Genomic DNA, 13554 nt, shown 5'->3' on the forward strand with positions numbered 1-13554 from the left:
GTGTCAGATCACACATTCATTGGTCAAAGTGTAAATATTGTGCGGGGGACTAAATTTGCTATTCTTACTCCAATCCCTCACACACTGGGTAAAGTGCATATATTAGTGTGTCAGAAATATTATTACAATCTCACAAAGATAGTGGAAAGTTAACTTATTGGTGGAGGTCAAATACACGATTTAAACTCCAATTCCACATACAATAGAGAAACTGCATATATTGGAGGGGCAGTTTTACTGTTAAAACTCCAGGGATACAACCCTGGTGTTACCTTTCATGAGGCCCTGTTGTGCCGATCCATGTTTGCACACATCTACATGGGCACATGCTTGTGTGCGTGAGTGCATGCGAAATATACATCTCATGAAATACGTATAATTGTTTACCCCATTACTTTATTTGAAGTACGCTCTCCGAAAGCAGTGTTTCGTCTAGCACAACCGCCATGACTATCTCAAGGATAAGGAACATATACAATATTTACAGTAATTATTTTCGCATGATAAGTACACTACCCTCATCTTTCACCCAGTGTTCTTCCACAGTGTATACTTTCAGAGTTTACAAAGCAAATCCAAGGCAGTGGTAATTTTCATCAGTCTTACTCTGAAGCTAGGGGTATATCGACATTTATCTTCCATTTTGTTCTTGCATATGTTCCTTAGCCTTGAGAAAGTGATGGCGGTTGTGCAGGATGAAACCCATGTTGCCCATGTATCTATGAAGCTCTAAACAGCCATGCTTCTGCAAAGTTACGAACAGATGAATATGAAGATTTGTCTCAGTGAAGCAGAATAAAGGATTTGATATTTATTATATATTATGAACTACTCAAGTGTACTCTGATTGTGCTCACAAAATGTGTAACTATTATATAGACAGTGCTAAATTTGAGCTTGTGGTTTCCGGTACTCGGAACCGTCACTTAAATGTCAACACCGGTGCTTGTGAAAGTCTGCCACAAGGTGGCACTGTCTGGTTAATTTAGAGATGACCACAATAACAGTTAATTTTTTATTCAATATACATTCAAAATTACTATTACCTGCTGACCAAACCATTTGTACAGCTTTGGGGGCCTTAAATAGTCCGAACTGTCACACTTGAAACAGTGTGATGGTTAGTAGTCGTGTTGTTACTATCATTGGCAGCATAGCAGGGCAATGTGTGGTGCAAGCTGCAGTGGCCTCCACGGAATTCAGGACAAACCAAAACCTTCTCCCCCCTCAGTCAAGAGATTTGAGTTAAATGTTTAGACCCAGCCATATGCAAATCAGTCTTGCCCATGTTCCTCATGGGAACAGTTAAGTCTGCACTGCCGAGCCAGATCTTCACTGGACCGGAAAGAAGCATCCTAGGACCGGTTTCGGGGTTTCACCCCTCATCAGCCAGGCTAGCTTGAATCCAGTGGTGTAGTGAGGCCAGAATCCACGCCTGGGCATACCCTGCGCACTCAGGGCGATAAAGCAAAAGACACACAAGTGATGGACGGAATGATAAATGAATCATACATTCACCTCCAGTCAAGAGATTTGGGTTAAATCCATTGTCCTTTTGCTCACCAACCCACCCCAGATTAGACCCAGCCATATGCAAATCAGTCTTGCCCATTTTATTCATGGCAACAATTAAGCCTAAACTGCCAAGCCAGGTCCTCCCTGGACCGGAAACAAGCATCCTAGGACCGGTTTCGGGGTTTCACCCATCATCAGCCAGGCTAGCTTGAATACAGTGGCACCGTGAGCCCGGGACGCTCCGAAACAGGTCCCAGGATGGGTGTTTCCAGTCCAGAGAGGACCTGGCCTAGCAGTTCGGGCTGGACTGTTTCCATGGGGAGCAGGGTCAAGACTGATTTGCATATGGCTGGGTCTCAACTGGAATGGCATGGGGAACAAAAAAAAGATGGATTTAGGCCCAGATCTCTGTACTGGGATGAATGTTTGACCTTGTGCAGCCTTCTGTCCATCAATTGTTCTTTTTAATTAATGCAATCACAATGGGCATTCCCTCATGCGCAGGGGTCATCACTACTGCTATGTACTCCCATCATTCTGCACGACCTTGTAATAAAAATACTGTGGGCAAAAGTGTGTCTAGTGGGTAGTAAATTCGAAATACATTACCAGAATTCTGAGTTATTGTACATCTTGCTTGACCAAACTGTGTGATCCTGAGCACATCACTTTAACTCCGCCTGCTTCGAAACCTATCTGCCATAAGTGGGAACTCTTAGAAAGGTTTCAGGAAATAAACGCTATAATAAAACATGGGTGAGTTCAGCTCCAACCCCGGTACATAATGCCCCCTCCTGGTGCATCCTTCCTTCCCTCCCCCTACCCACTGCCTCTGACTCCTCTGAGCATCAAGCACATCCCCGCTCAGCTGCCTAATAATACCCCATTACCAGTGCCACCTCATTCACTGCATGTCAATGAAGCAGAACAAACCAACCCCAGCATGCACCACGGGGTGACGCTGGAAACTACCACTAAAACAACTGCTCAAATTAATAAGAAACGTTTCCTTGACTGACTTCCGGTAATGCAGCCCTTAACGCAACCACTCATCCTCTCCATTCAGGGTTTCATGTCAACCCCCTGTCTTTAGTCTCCCAGGAAAACACGCACGCTCCCCCAAGTATGGAATGGAACCGTCCGCTGCTCCTGTGTGATGATGTGTAGAAGCTGCTGCTGAGCATCCTTCTGGTACCCAGGATCTGCCTCCTCCTGCTTCCCTGTCGGAGCATCCTTGGTACAAGCACACGCACGCACGCTCACGCACACAGGGACGCGCGCACATAGATGCGTGCAAACGCGGACAAGCACAACAGGAGTCACTAAAGAGATACCACCGGGGGATGCCACCGTCCTGATCCGTCGGACCAGGTAAGAAACCAGGTGTGTGTCCCCCTGCTGCGTTCGTGTCTGAGCGTCCTAGCGCCTACACACACTGGCACACAGGCGCATCCAGCCTCCGTGAGACAGGGGAGCCAACCCCCATACCCACGGACTGGGTAAGGATGCCAGGGCGCCTGCCCGTCTGCATGTGAAGCCAGGCACATGTGTCAGTGCGGAAGGAGTAATTTTCTCTCCACGCTGTGGCCATTTTGTCCTGCGAAACCTTGTCCCCGGTTGGTGGCCCTCCCCCTTCGGTAGCCTGTCATCTGCAAGCGGTAGCCCTGAACCGTAGGGAGCCCCGGATCAACGCACCAGGCGCCCTACCCTCCCCCCTCCCCCCAATGGTTAGTCTATATTAGAAGAAGCGACAAGCTCCCGCCGTGAGGTGATGAATATGTCTTTAGACATGTGACCTTGGGCTATGCAAACATGTAAGTCAATGTGTAAATATTGTTTGTCTGACAAAAAATAGCCAGTCGCACCTTGGTTTGGGTTACCTGAATGATAGATTTGCGCGTTTTTGGGCGAGAGGGCAATAATGCATTACCTACACCCACCCATCCGTCAATCCAAAGCTATCAAGTCCGTCTGTCCGTCCATTTCTCCCTCACTCCCTGGGGGGAATCAATCCCCCCTTAAGGTCTGGAATAAAATGTGTATTGGATGAGAGGGAGGTGGGTGCTGAAGATTATACGAAGTATTTTTACCCCTGCCCGGCGACTGAGTGCCCGCGTTTGAAGCATGAAGGCCGCTGCCAGCCCATTAAAGTGTCCCTTAGGTGGCGGGCAACAATGCTGCTAATGTGGCCCCAAGATTGAGCGTAGGCATGCTGAGGCACCCTAGTTTTTGGGACCCGACACCCCTGTTCTTCAGAGGAGGCACAGACCGTATACAATGTGCTAACGGTAGCCTCTGGGCCTGGGGCTCTGTGAAAGGTATTAACGGGGTAGTGAGAAACACTTAGGGGCAGATTTACAAGCCCCCTGCGCCACTTTTGCGTCATTTTTAAAAATGACGCAAAAGTGGCGCAGGGGGCTTGTAAATCTGCCCCTTATTTCTCGGCGGTATTTGGGCTGCCTACTATCCGCGGCTCCGAGAGGCCCCGGAAGCGGGTCCCTGTCTGGGTTCGCGAACTCTCCGAATTTACCTGGCGTCAGAAAGGTGACAAGGTCGGAGAGGCTCGTTAACGTTTGACACCATTAAGGTTGCCCAGCGCATCTCACATACCCTCAAACTGCCGCCTTCCCACGGCGCGAGAGGAGATGGGAGCCCGGTGGGGGAGGGGCGGTGTGGTACTCGATGACCTTGTTGCTGCTCGATGGGTGGAAGGGCCTTGCATCCCCCTGTCAGTGTTCTGTTTCTAAGGGAGCTCGGCGTTGCACCTTTTGAGGATGGGTCACAGGATTCGCATGTCCGGTATGGGCAGGGCCTCTCGCCGTAGAATCGAGGGTTACCCGACATTCACCCCATGACCTTGCCTCGGGTTGTACCCTTACGGCAGACTAGGCCGTCTCCTCGCCAGCCTTCGACATGCGATTAAAATAGAAATTAAACATAGAATGCTCCATACTGTTTGGGTCAATGGACAGTACAAATGTACTGTATCTAAGGCAACATGGCGTCTCGTTGGGATGACTACAGCAATAATAATAATACATATAGCGCTACATACCAAGCTAGTACAGTTTCTATGCGTTATAAATAACAGAGACTACAGTTACACAAACTATGGTGCTTAATTCCCTGTTCTTGGAAAGATCGAAGGCAGTGTCTCCCTTGCCGGGGTTTGAACTTGTGACCTCCGGGTTACCTAGAAAATCCAGCTGGTATGTTATGCTGCGTCCACCCGTGCAGCTCAATTCCACCATTTATGTGGGTTAGAAGTGTTTTGGGGTGTAATAGTCTATGTACCTTTATGCACTGTTGATGAGACTAATAAGAGCCATATTTATGACCCGGTTTGCGTCGCTCTTACACCACATTGAGTGGTGCAAAAGCAACGCAAACCGTAAGTCAGATATTTGAAGCCACGCAAAGCTACTTTGCATGGCTCCAAAAATCTGGTCTCACGCAACGCTGGCCAAATCGCGGTGTTGTGTTACTCTGCCCTGTGTAGGTGTTCCATGAGCGTTGCGTGGGAATGCAACTCCCATGGTTTGCGACGCATTCCCAGATTTACAAGACCTTGTACACATGGGAATGCACCAAAAAAGATATGCCTCCCCAGGTGAGGTGTAACAAGGAGAAATATCTTTATTTAGCCTCTTTTTATTTACTTTCTATATGTGCCGCAATCTGCAGCACACTTAGAACGAGGAAAAAGCCTATCAGGATTGTTTTTGTGCAGGCACAAAAAGAATCCTGCTTAAAACACAGGTACCATGGTGGAAGGGTGCCTGTGTTGGCTTAAGGCTGCTAAAACGGCACCAGGACAGGAATGCGCTACATTCGATAACTACAGCACATTCCTGCCCTTTCCCAGTGACTAGTAATATCCAACTTAAAGGTTCTTAATTATGAACCTCACAAGTATGAGTTGGCCTTGCCAGGATTCAACCCTTGGAGCACTTTAAAGCCACTACCGATGTCACTGGCGAGTGCTTAGCGTACTTAGAAAGCCTGCCAGTAGAGAACGTTTTAAATGTTGAATTGTGGCGAAAAAACATGAGTGACGCATGTGTGTTTGAAGTGCACGGAAGCCGGAGGGAGGGGGCACGCATTTATTCAGCGGCAACGCTGCCTTTGCAGAGGCGAGGGGTCAATTGGCGTCACTGGTGACGTCTTTTGTATTATCACCTGCGGTGACTTGCGTGAGCTCATGAAAAGTGTGTTCTGGGATCTAGGGTTGCATCACGACAGAACCACCTGCGTTTTAGGACTTTTGACGTTTTGCATTGTCGCCCTAACTTTCGCTCCAGTGAATTTATTGGATATATTCATAAATTATACACCTACATTCACTCACGCCCATGCGGTGCAATATCACATTTATTTTCTCTGTGTTAAGTGAGAACGGTGACTCACTGGAGCGCGGACCTGCAGTGCATCACAAACATTTTCCCTCTCATACTTGAAAATACATTAAGATACACTGCACCCCTGTTGAGAAGTGCTCAAAACCTACTAGTGAAATGAATGGAGCGCAGCACTCAATCCCGATGGCAGTGACAAAATTCAAAGACACAAAAAAGAGGGCCAAAGGGATCAATTAAAGACTCCCGGACTAAATCCCCTTCTTCAATTTGTCAATCACTAAGTAGTCCGAAGTCTATAAGAAGGAGTGTTCCTAAATGTATGAACCCTCTAAATCTAAAGTACTCGACAACTAGAGTACAACAGATAAACAGAAAGGTTTAGATAGAAATCAGATTCGAAATGCAGAATGACCGGCCAACACTTGGATGACCTCAAAGAGGAAAAAACAGGAAAAAACTCTGCAAGGATCATTGATGTCCCATCATTACACATATGGACCATAAGGGCAGTGCCATATTTCAACTGCTCTTGATTTATTCCTTTCATAGTTTTTAGATAGGACATCGGTCATATTATATTTGCAAGAGTAATTGACACTCTGAGTCTCCGTTGTGTATCCTTTTTAATTCACATTTTGTTCTTTTGCACTGCACTATCCACTTAAGAGAGCTTTGTCCTCTTACACTATTCTCTTGTATAGTACTCTACAAAGAGGATACAACTATTTTCTTCTATCCCCCTCCTGGATGGAGGTAAGGCGAAGTATAGTTGGTTGGCATCCCAGATGATGACACTGGACACGTAATGTGTAATAATGGGACACAAATGATCCCGCGGAATTTTTTTCCTGTTTTTTCCGCTTAGTGACCTAATTCAAGCAGGATTCCACTAAATTCGCTCAAAAAGGTGCTGTCATCTGTCACAATACAGAATACAATCAGTTACCTTAGCGGCGCCTCTGATTGAGGTAGACGCTGTTTTTGTTGCATTGCACTTACGATCCTTTCTTTGGGGCAATAATTATAAGACCACTGAGACAGTATCTGTATTTTTAATCAGACTTCTGTGCCAATAATTGTGCTTTTAAAAACTTACTGTGTGGTTCATGTCATTTTAAATGCGCCGCAATTTTCAGCCTACTGCCACCTGACCCCGGTCCGTCACGGCTTGTGCCGCTTGAACGGAGGGTCATATTCAGGCATTTTCAGTTCACTTCCGGTGGAATCACCGAAAGTGTAGTTTAGCGGTCTAGCTTCCCCCGCTCAAACCCCATTTAGAGCGAAGCAGGGAGCGGACGCACGCAGCGGCGCCTCTGATTGAGGTAGATGCTGTTTTTGTTGCATTGCACTTACGATCCTTTCTTTGGGGCAATAATTATAAGACCACTGTGACAGTATCTGTATTTTTAATCAGACTTCTGTGCCAATAATTGTGCTTTTAAAAACTTACTGTGTGGTTCATGTCATTTTAAATGCGCCGCAATTTTCAGCCTACTGCCACCTGACCCCGGTCCGTCACGGCTTGTGCCGCTTGAACGGAGGGTCATATTCAGGCATTTTCAGTTCACTTCCGGTGGGATCACCGGAAGTGTAGTTTAGCGGTCTAGTTTTCCTCGCTCAAACCCCATTTAGAGCGAAGCAGGGAGCGGACGCATGCAGCGGCGCCTCTGATTGAGGTAGACGCTGTTTTTGTTGCATTGCACTTACGATCCTTTCTTTGGGGCAATAATTATAAGACCACTGTGACAGTATCTGTATTTTTAATCAGACTTCTGTGCCAATAATTGTGCTTTTAAAAACTTACTGTGTTGTCCATGTCATTTTAAATGCGCCGCAATTTTTAGCCTACTGCCACCTGACCCCTGTCCGTCACGGCTTGTGCCGCTTGAACGGAGGTACAAAAGGGGGGTGGAGGAGGGTCATATTCAGGCATTTTCAGTTCACTTCCGGTGGGATCACCGGAATTGTAGTTTAGCGGTCTAGCTTCCCCCGCTCAAACCCCATTTAGAGCGGAGCAGAGAGCGGACACGCGCAGCGGCGTGCCGGCGGCAAGCCCGTCTGCGCCTGTCCCCGCCTGACAGCCGCAAGACGCCTGGACCCCTGGCCCTTTATAGTCAGGTACCGTATTTGCTACTTTCACTCAGAATTCGGTTACCATGTCTTTGCTTAGTTACTCTAGTAAACAACTAAGAGAGTTGAACACCATACAAATCAAACCTACTGGAACCCTAGTCTCTGATTTAGCTAGCTGTCCTCAAATTTCTCTGGTCGCTTATCTCACCGACCAGACAGAAACTCCCCCTTTTCTTGGTCCCTGCCTCCCTAGTACAGATAATTTAGCTGATACACTTAGTTCCATATATTTTAATGCTCGCTCCATCCCCAAACACGCTTTAGAAATCTGGGCTTTGCTTGACTCAGCAGCCCCTGATATTTATTTTATCACCGAGACCTGGCTACATGAGCATGCCACCCCCGATTTATATACTGCCTTTCCGTCAGAATATAAATTAATTCGACTTGACAGAAAGGAAATTAAAGGGGGGGGGACTACTGATTGCTGCTAAAAATAACTTAAACGTGCTTAGTCTAGAAAGATTTGCAACCAGCTGCTTAGAAGCCATTATATTTCAGATTGAGGGAAAATTAAACAACATCTGGAAAGGAGCCCTAATATATCGTCCCCCTGGCATCAAAGGAGATTTTGCTAATACTTTGCTCGAAATTATTGCACCTCATGTCCTTGCCTCAGATAAATTCCTTGTAATAGGGGACTTCAATTATCATGCAGATATACCATCTGACTTAGACACAGAAAAGCTAATGTCTAGCATGTACACTCTGGGACTTGATCAGAAGATCATCGGCCCTACACACCAAGCTAGCCATACATTGGATCTCCTTCTTACCAATTCTTCTGAGCTAAGAGCAGCCTTTCCTATTTCATTGCTCTGGACTGACCATTATCTGGTAAATGTTTCCTTCCCGATAGTCAAAATAAAAATTGCACCGGCAAATGGCTCAAGATTACAGAGACCTATGAAAAAAATCACTCTACCTCTTTTTCCCAAAAGATTTCAGCTAATCTCATTCACTACCTCTCCAAGTGCCAGCACTGTGGCAATGCAATTTGATCTCGCTATAGAGACAGCGCTGAATAAAATTGCTCCTATGAGCAGAATTAAACACAAAATTAGAACTGTGCCTTGGTTCACAGAGGAACTAAGAACTATAAAATTGGAATGTAGAACCGCAGAAAAGAAATGGCGAAGGAGTAAAGATCAGAAAGATCGAAAAATATTTAAACTTCTGCACTCTAGCTATATGCTTAAAATAAAACTGACAAAAAGAGCATTTCTCACGGAGCGGATAGATAGAGCCCAAAATTCCTCTAAGGAACTTTTTCAAATAATGAAGGAATTTACTACTCCAAATACTACGTTAGAAATTCCGAATTCTTTGGACTGGACAAATGCATTATCCCAGTTTTTTGAAGATAAAATTACCGCCATTCACCTCTCCTTTCCTGATCATCCAGACCTAACGCAGCCAAATGCTTCGGGCTCATCCCCATCAGACCCCCCTCATATTATGGAGGAATTCATTAAATGTGATTGTGAGGTGACCATGTTGGCCGGATTAAAAATCAAGTCAGGGACACCCACAGATCTCATCCCAACTTTTTTCTACACTTGCACCGGCACTGGTGGAACATCTTACTGACCTTTTTAATAAATCTTTCATGGATGCTGATTTTCCGACAATATGGAAAGCAGCTAAAGTTAGGCCCATTCTGAAAAAACCTACGGCCGACCCTAACATCTTGCTAAACTATCGCCCCATATCCCTGCTTCCATACTTCGGGATAATGCTTGAATCAATTGTTAACGAACAGCTTGTGAATCATCTTGAAAGCCACTGACTCTTGGATCCCTCACAATCGGACTTTAGGGCACAACATAGCACTGAAACCGCATTGGTCGAGGTGGTTGATAACATCAGACTGGCGCTGGATAAGCACCAGTCAGCCATCCTCGTCCTGTTCGATTTGTCGGCGGCGTTTGACACCATCTCCCACCGCATTCTAATCCATCGATTGTGGGAGATTGGTGTCAGAGGAAACACCTTAAGATGGTTTTCTAGCTATTTGTCCAACCGCACTACAATGGTCCAAATCGGAGAAAATAGTGCAAATGAAAGATCTGTCAAAATGGGTGTCACTCAGGGCTCGATATTGAGCCCAACGCTCTTTAACATCTATATGACCCCTTTGGCCAATATAATTAGAGACCATGGCTTTGACGTTCTGTCGTATGCCGATGATACGCAGATCCTTGTCACACTAGATTCTGACCCTAACAAAACCAAACAACGTTTCCAAAGCTGCCTGGTACAAGTTGAGGAATGGATGACCATCAATCACCTTCAACTAAATCGCAGCAAGTCAGAAATTATGCTCTTTGGAAAAGCGGCAGAACATTGGACAGATGACTGGTGGCCAATCAATCTGGGCACATGCCCAGTACCAAAGGATTCAACCCGTAACTTGGGCTTTCTGTTGGATAACAAATTGTCCATGAATAGCCAAATAAACAGCATAGTTGGCACCTGTTTTGGACTAATGCGGAGTTTGAGAAAAATCTTTAAGTGGATCCCTATTCAGGCCCGTGAACCCTTAGTCCAAGGCCTTATGATAAATAGGATGGACTACAGGAACGCACTTTTGACTTCTATAAATGAACACCATCTGAGGAGGCTTCAGGTTCTCCAGAATACCGCAGCCTGGCTGGTTCTTAACCTCCCGAGAAAAACTTCCTCTGCTGCCTGTCTAAAAAGCCTACATTGGCTGCCGGTAAAAAAGCGTATCCTTTTCAAAATATTATGTCTGGTTCACAGACAATTGTATGAAAAGGGTCCTAATACTGGTCCAAAAAACTCAGATGGTATCAGCCACAAAGGGATCTCAGATCCAGAAACGAACTTCTACTGATACCTTTGAGAACACGTACCTCCAGAAATGGCGGTCGAGCCTTTTCGTTTCTGGCTCCAGCCGCATGGAACAAAATGCCGTTCTATCTCCGTAACTCCCCTGATCATGGCCATTTTCGCAAAGGACTAAAGACATGGCTCTTTGCAAACTAGCTGCGTTCCCCTATGTCAGAGACTGCTGCAAGCGCCATGAGACTCCCAGGATGTGATTTGTGCGCTATACAAATGCTCAAACAAGAAGCCCTACTCAGCCTGCATGCTATGGACCTCAGACTCCGTAACTTAAGGGGCCATACCTTATATTGGCTCACCAAACGGCCAGATCAAGCCAGTGCTGCGTTACAGGTCCGGACATGCCTTCGAACATACAAACAATGGTGTGCACAGACAACAACACATAAAAAATTGTGTGAAAGCAAGGAAAGTACCTCACGGACGTAACACCCGAGGGGGTTCCCGGTCTATAAATGATCGGTCTACCCACTTCTCATCATCGGTTACTTTCCTTGCTCGGAGGATGAAAAGAAATGTGCCAGAATGAGTGCACAAAACAGAAAAGAGAAATGAGAGAGGGAGTGTGTATTTACACTACCTAGTAGGATAGAAAATAATTGACAAGTACCTACACCCAACACCAACAAACACAAATATAAAATAGTGAGGTTTGGCTGGCTGAATCAATTTTATTCTGGTGCTGCCAAACTTCACTTTTAAAAAATGGTTAAATTGATACCATTAATGTTGTAACTGGACCAACATGTTTCATTGCCTTTTCATTGGCAATTTCATCAGGGCAAATGGTTGGGTCTCTTATTCTTTATCCTCCATAATTCATATGGGAACCTGTGCACACACATACAATTAAAACAACAGAACACAGCAGTGGTTAACTCGTGGGTCAATCAAGCAAGGTCTATAGATACAGCACACTCGTGCCAGTGGAAACACCACGCAGCTATTACCTTATGCTCGCACTTCATATGTATACCGTCGAGCATCACAGGACGTCGTGTCAAAAGATCACGGGTCCGTCTTGGAGACTCCTCAATGTGAGCCACCTATATAAAAACATACATCACACCAGATTCATGGATCATGATGGCCACAGTATTGTTGGCTATTTACAAGGGACTCATGGAGCCCAGTGGACACCTAAAGTATGCCCTCAGGTTACCCATCGGTAACGGTTGCCACAGATAAATTCACATTATGACGGGGCATTGCTAGCGTCATCACATCAATAACCAATAAAGAATGGAAATTCGTAAGTGAGAAAATATGTACAGCTCGGTAGGGGGATGACTCGACTGAGTTCTTTACCTCCTCCTTAGACCAGCGCTCGCCCGGGGGCGCCGCGTGTCTCCCAGTAATGTGCAGAAGTTACTAGTAAAGAAAGAAAAACTCGCCGCTCTGGGAAATGCCCAGACGGGAGTTCCTACCGGGAACGGTGTGTCGAGTTACCAGCTAGACCGGGGCCAAGTGCAAGCGCACCCGGTTTGCACATACCGCTGCCGAGTCCCTCCGGCGCTTCCGACGTCTCGCAATCCAAGCCTGGATTGGGACGCGGAAGTACCCCGGCTGGGACTCCGCCCACCTCGCGCCGAGGCGGCCATCTTAGGAAAGTACTGACGCCACGCTCAGTAAACATGCAACTTTATGAACAGTGGATGAACAGTGGACAAAGGGCCATTTAAAAAAATTTATATAGCATGACGGCCCTCTTTTGTATTCCCGTGATATTAATTACACGCAAAAGGAATCTATCAGCAACGGACCCTGAAAGCACCTTTATTATGATGTATTCAAGCCAATCAGGAGTGCCAGCAGTCCAAAGGACACGCACCGGAAAAACAGGCATATAAACCGGTGGGAGATGTTAGGGTAGGTATGTTATGTGTGGTGGACAATGATAACAGCAAGGCCTGGATCAGGGCTATATATCTAAATCTTGCAATAACTACAGGTGACAGCCAGTATAATTTCAATGCACATTCCTTTCACTTACCAGCGCTAAACCTTAATTCACACCGTGTGGGGATTCTTGTCATTCATGGCCACAAAACAAGTTGACGGCAGGGCAACCCAGGTGTCTACCGACGACTCACTTTATTCCACTCAATAGAGTCGTTAAGCCCCTCTTTATCTGCCTTCTCTAAATAGATCCAGCGTGCTTCCTTTCTCGCAAGTATTGCGTCCAGGTTGTGCGTATTACCCACAACCTTCTCCAATACTGTCCATTGTAAATCTTTCTGCCCATGGTTTTTTTCAATAAAGTGCTGAACCAGCCGAGTTGTCAATTTTCTTGCTCGGATGGTACTTAGGTGTTCCTGAATACGCACTTTCACCCTGCGTGTAGTGAGACCAATATACTGCAACCCACAACTGCAAGTGATTCTATAGATAACATGTGTGGTGTTACAGTTACTGAATTTGGTCAAGTGCCATATCTTGCCATTGTGTAGTGTGACTTCTTTAGTGGCAGTAGTCAGTGGGCACACAGAACACCCACCACAGGGATAATGACCTGCCGGAATCGACCTGCTTTCTGGATTAATAGTCATAGTCCTAGTGTGAACCAACTTGTCGCGCAGATTGGCTGCCCTCTTGAATGCAAGATCTGGTGGCAGATGCGGTATCCAAAAAATGGGTCACCACCAAGGAGGCAGATTTCATTATTAATGTAAACCCACGC

At 46.0% G+C, this 13554-nt stretch overlaps 1 protein-coding gene across 3 annotated transcripts in view; it reads left to right on the forward strand.

The window, feature by feature from the left end:
- The first annotated feature begins 7122 nt into the window (after positions 1–7122).
- The window catches only part of SV2A (synaptic vesicle glycoprotein 2A), a 349950-nt gene continuing 343518 nt past the window's right edge, over positions 7123–13554 (forward strand). Inside the window, exon 1 of one of the 3 annotated variants that reach the window (XM_078670410.1) lies at positions 7123–7195. The gene's annotated coding sequence lies outside the window, so the exon portion shown is untranslated. Of the gene's footprint in view, positions 7196–7500; positions 7550–7870; positions 7992–13554 lie in introns of those variants that run through there. The other 2 variants (XM_078670409.1, XM_078670408.1) reach the window with 2 other exon arrangements.

This window comes from Lissotriton helveticus, chromosome 12 (genome assembly GCF_964261635.1).
Source record: "Lissotriton helveticus chromosome 12, aLisHel1.1, whole genome shotgun sequence".
Classification (NCBI taxonomy): domain Eukaryota; kingdom Metazoa; phylum Chordata; class Amphibia; order Caudata; family Salamandridae; genus Lissotriton; species Lissotriton helveticus.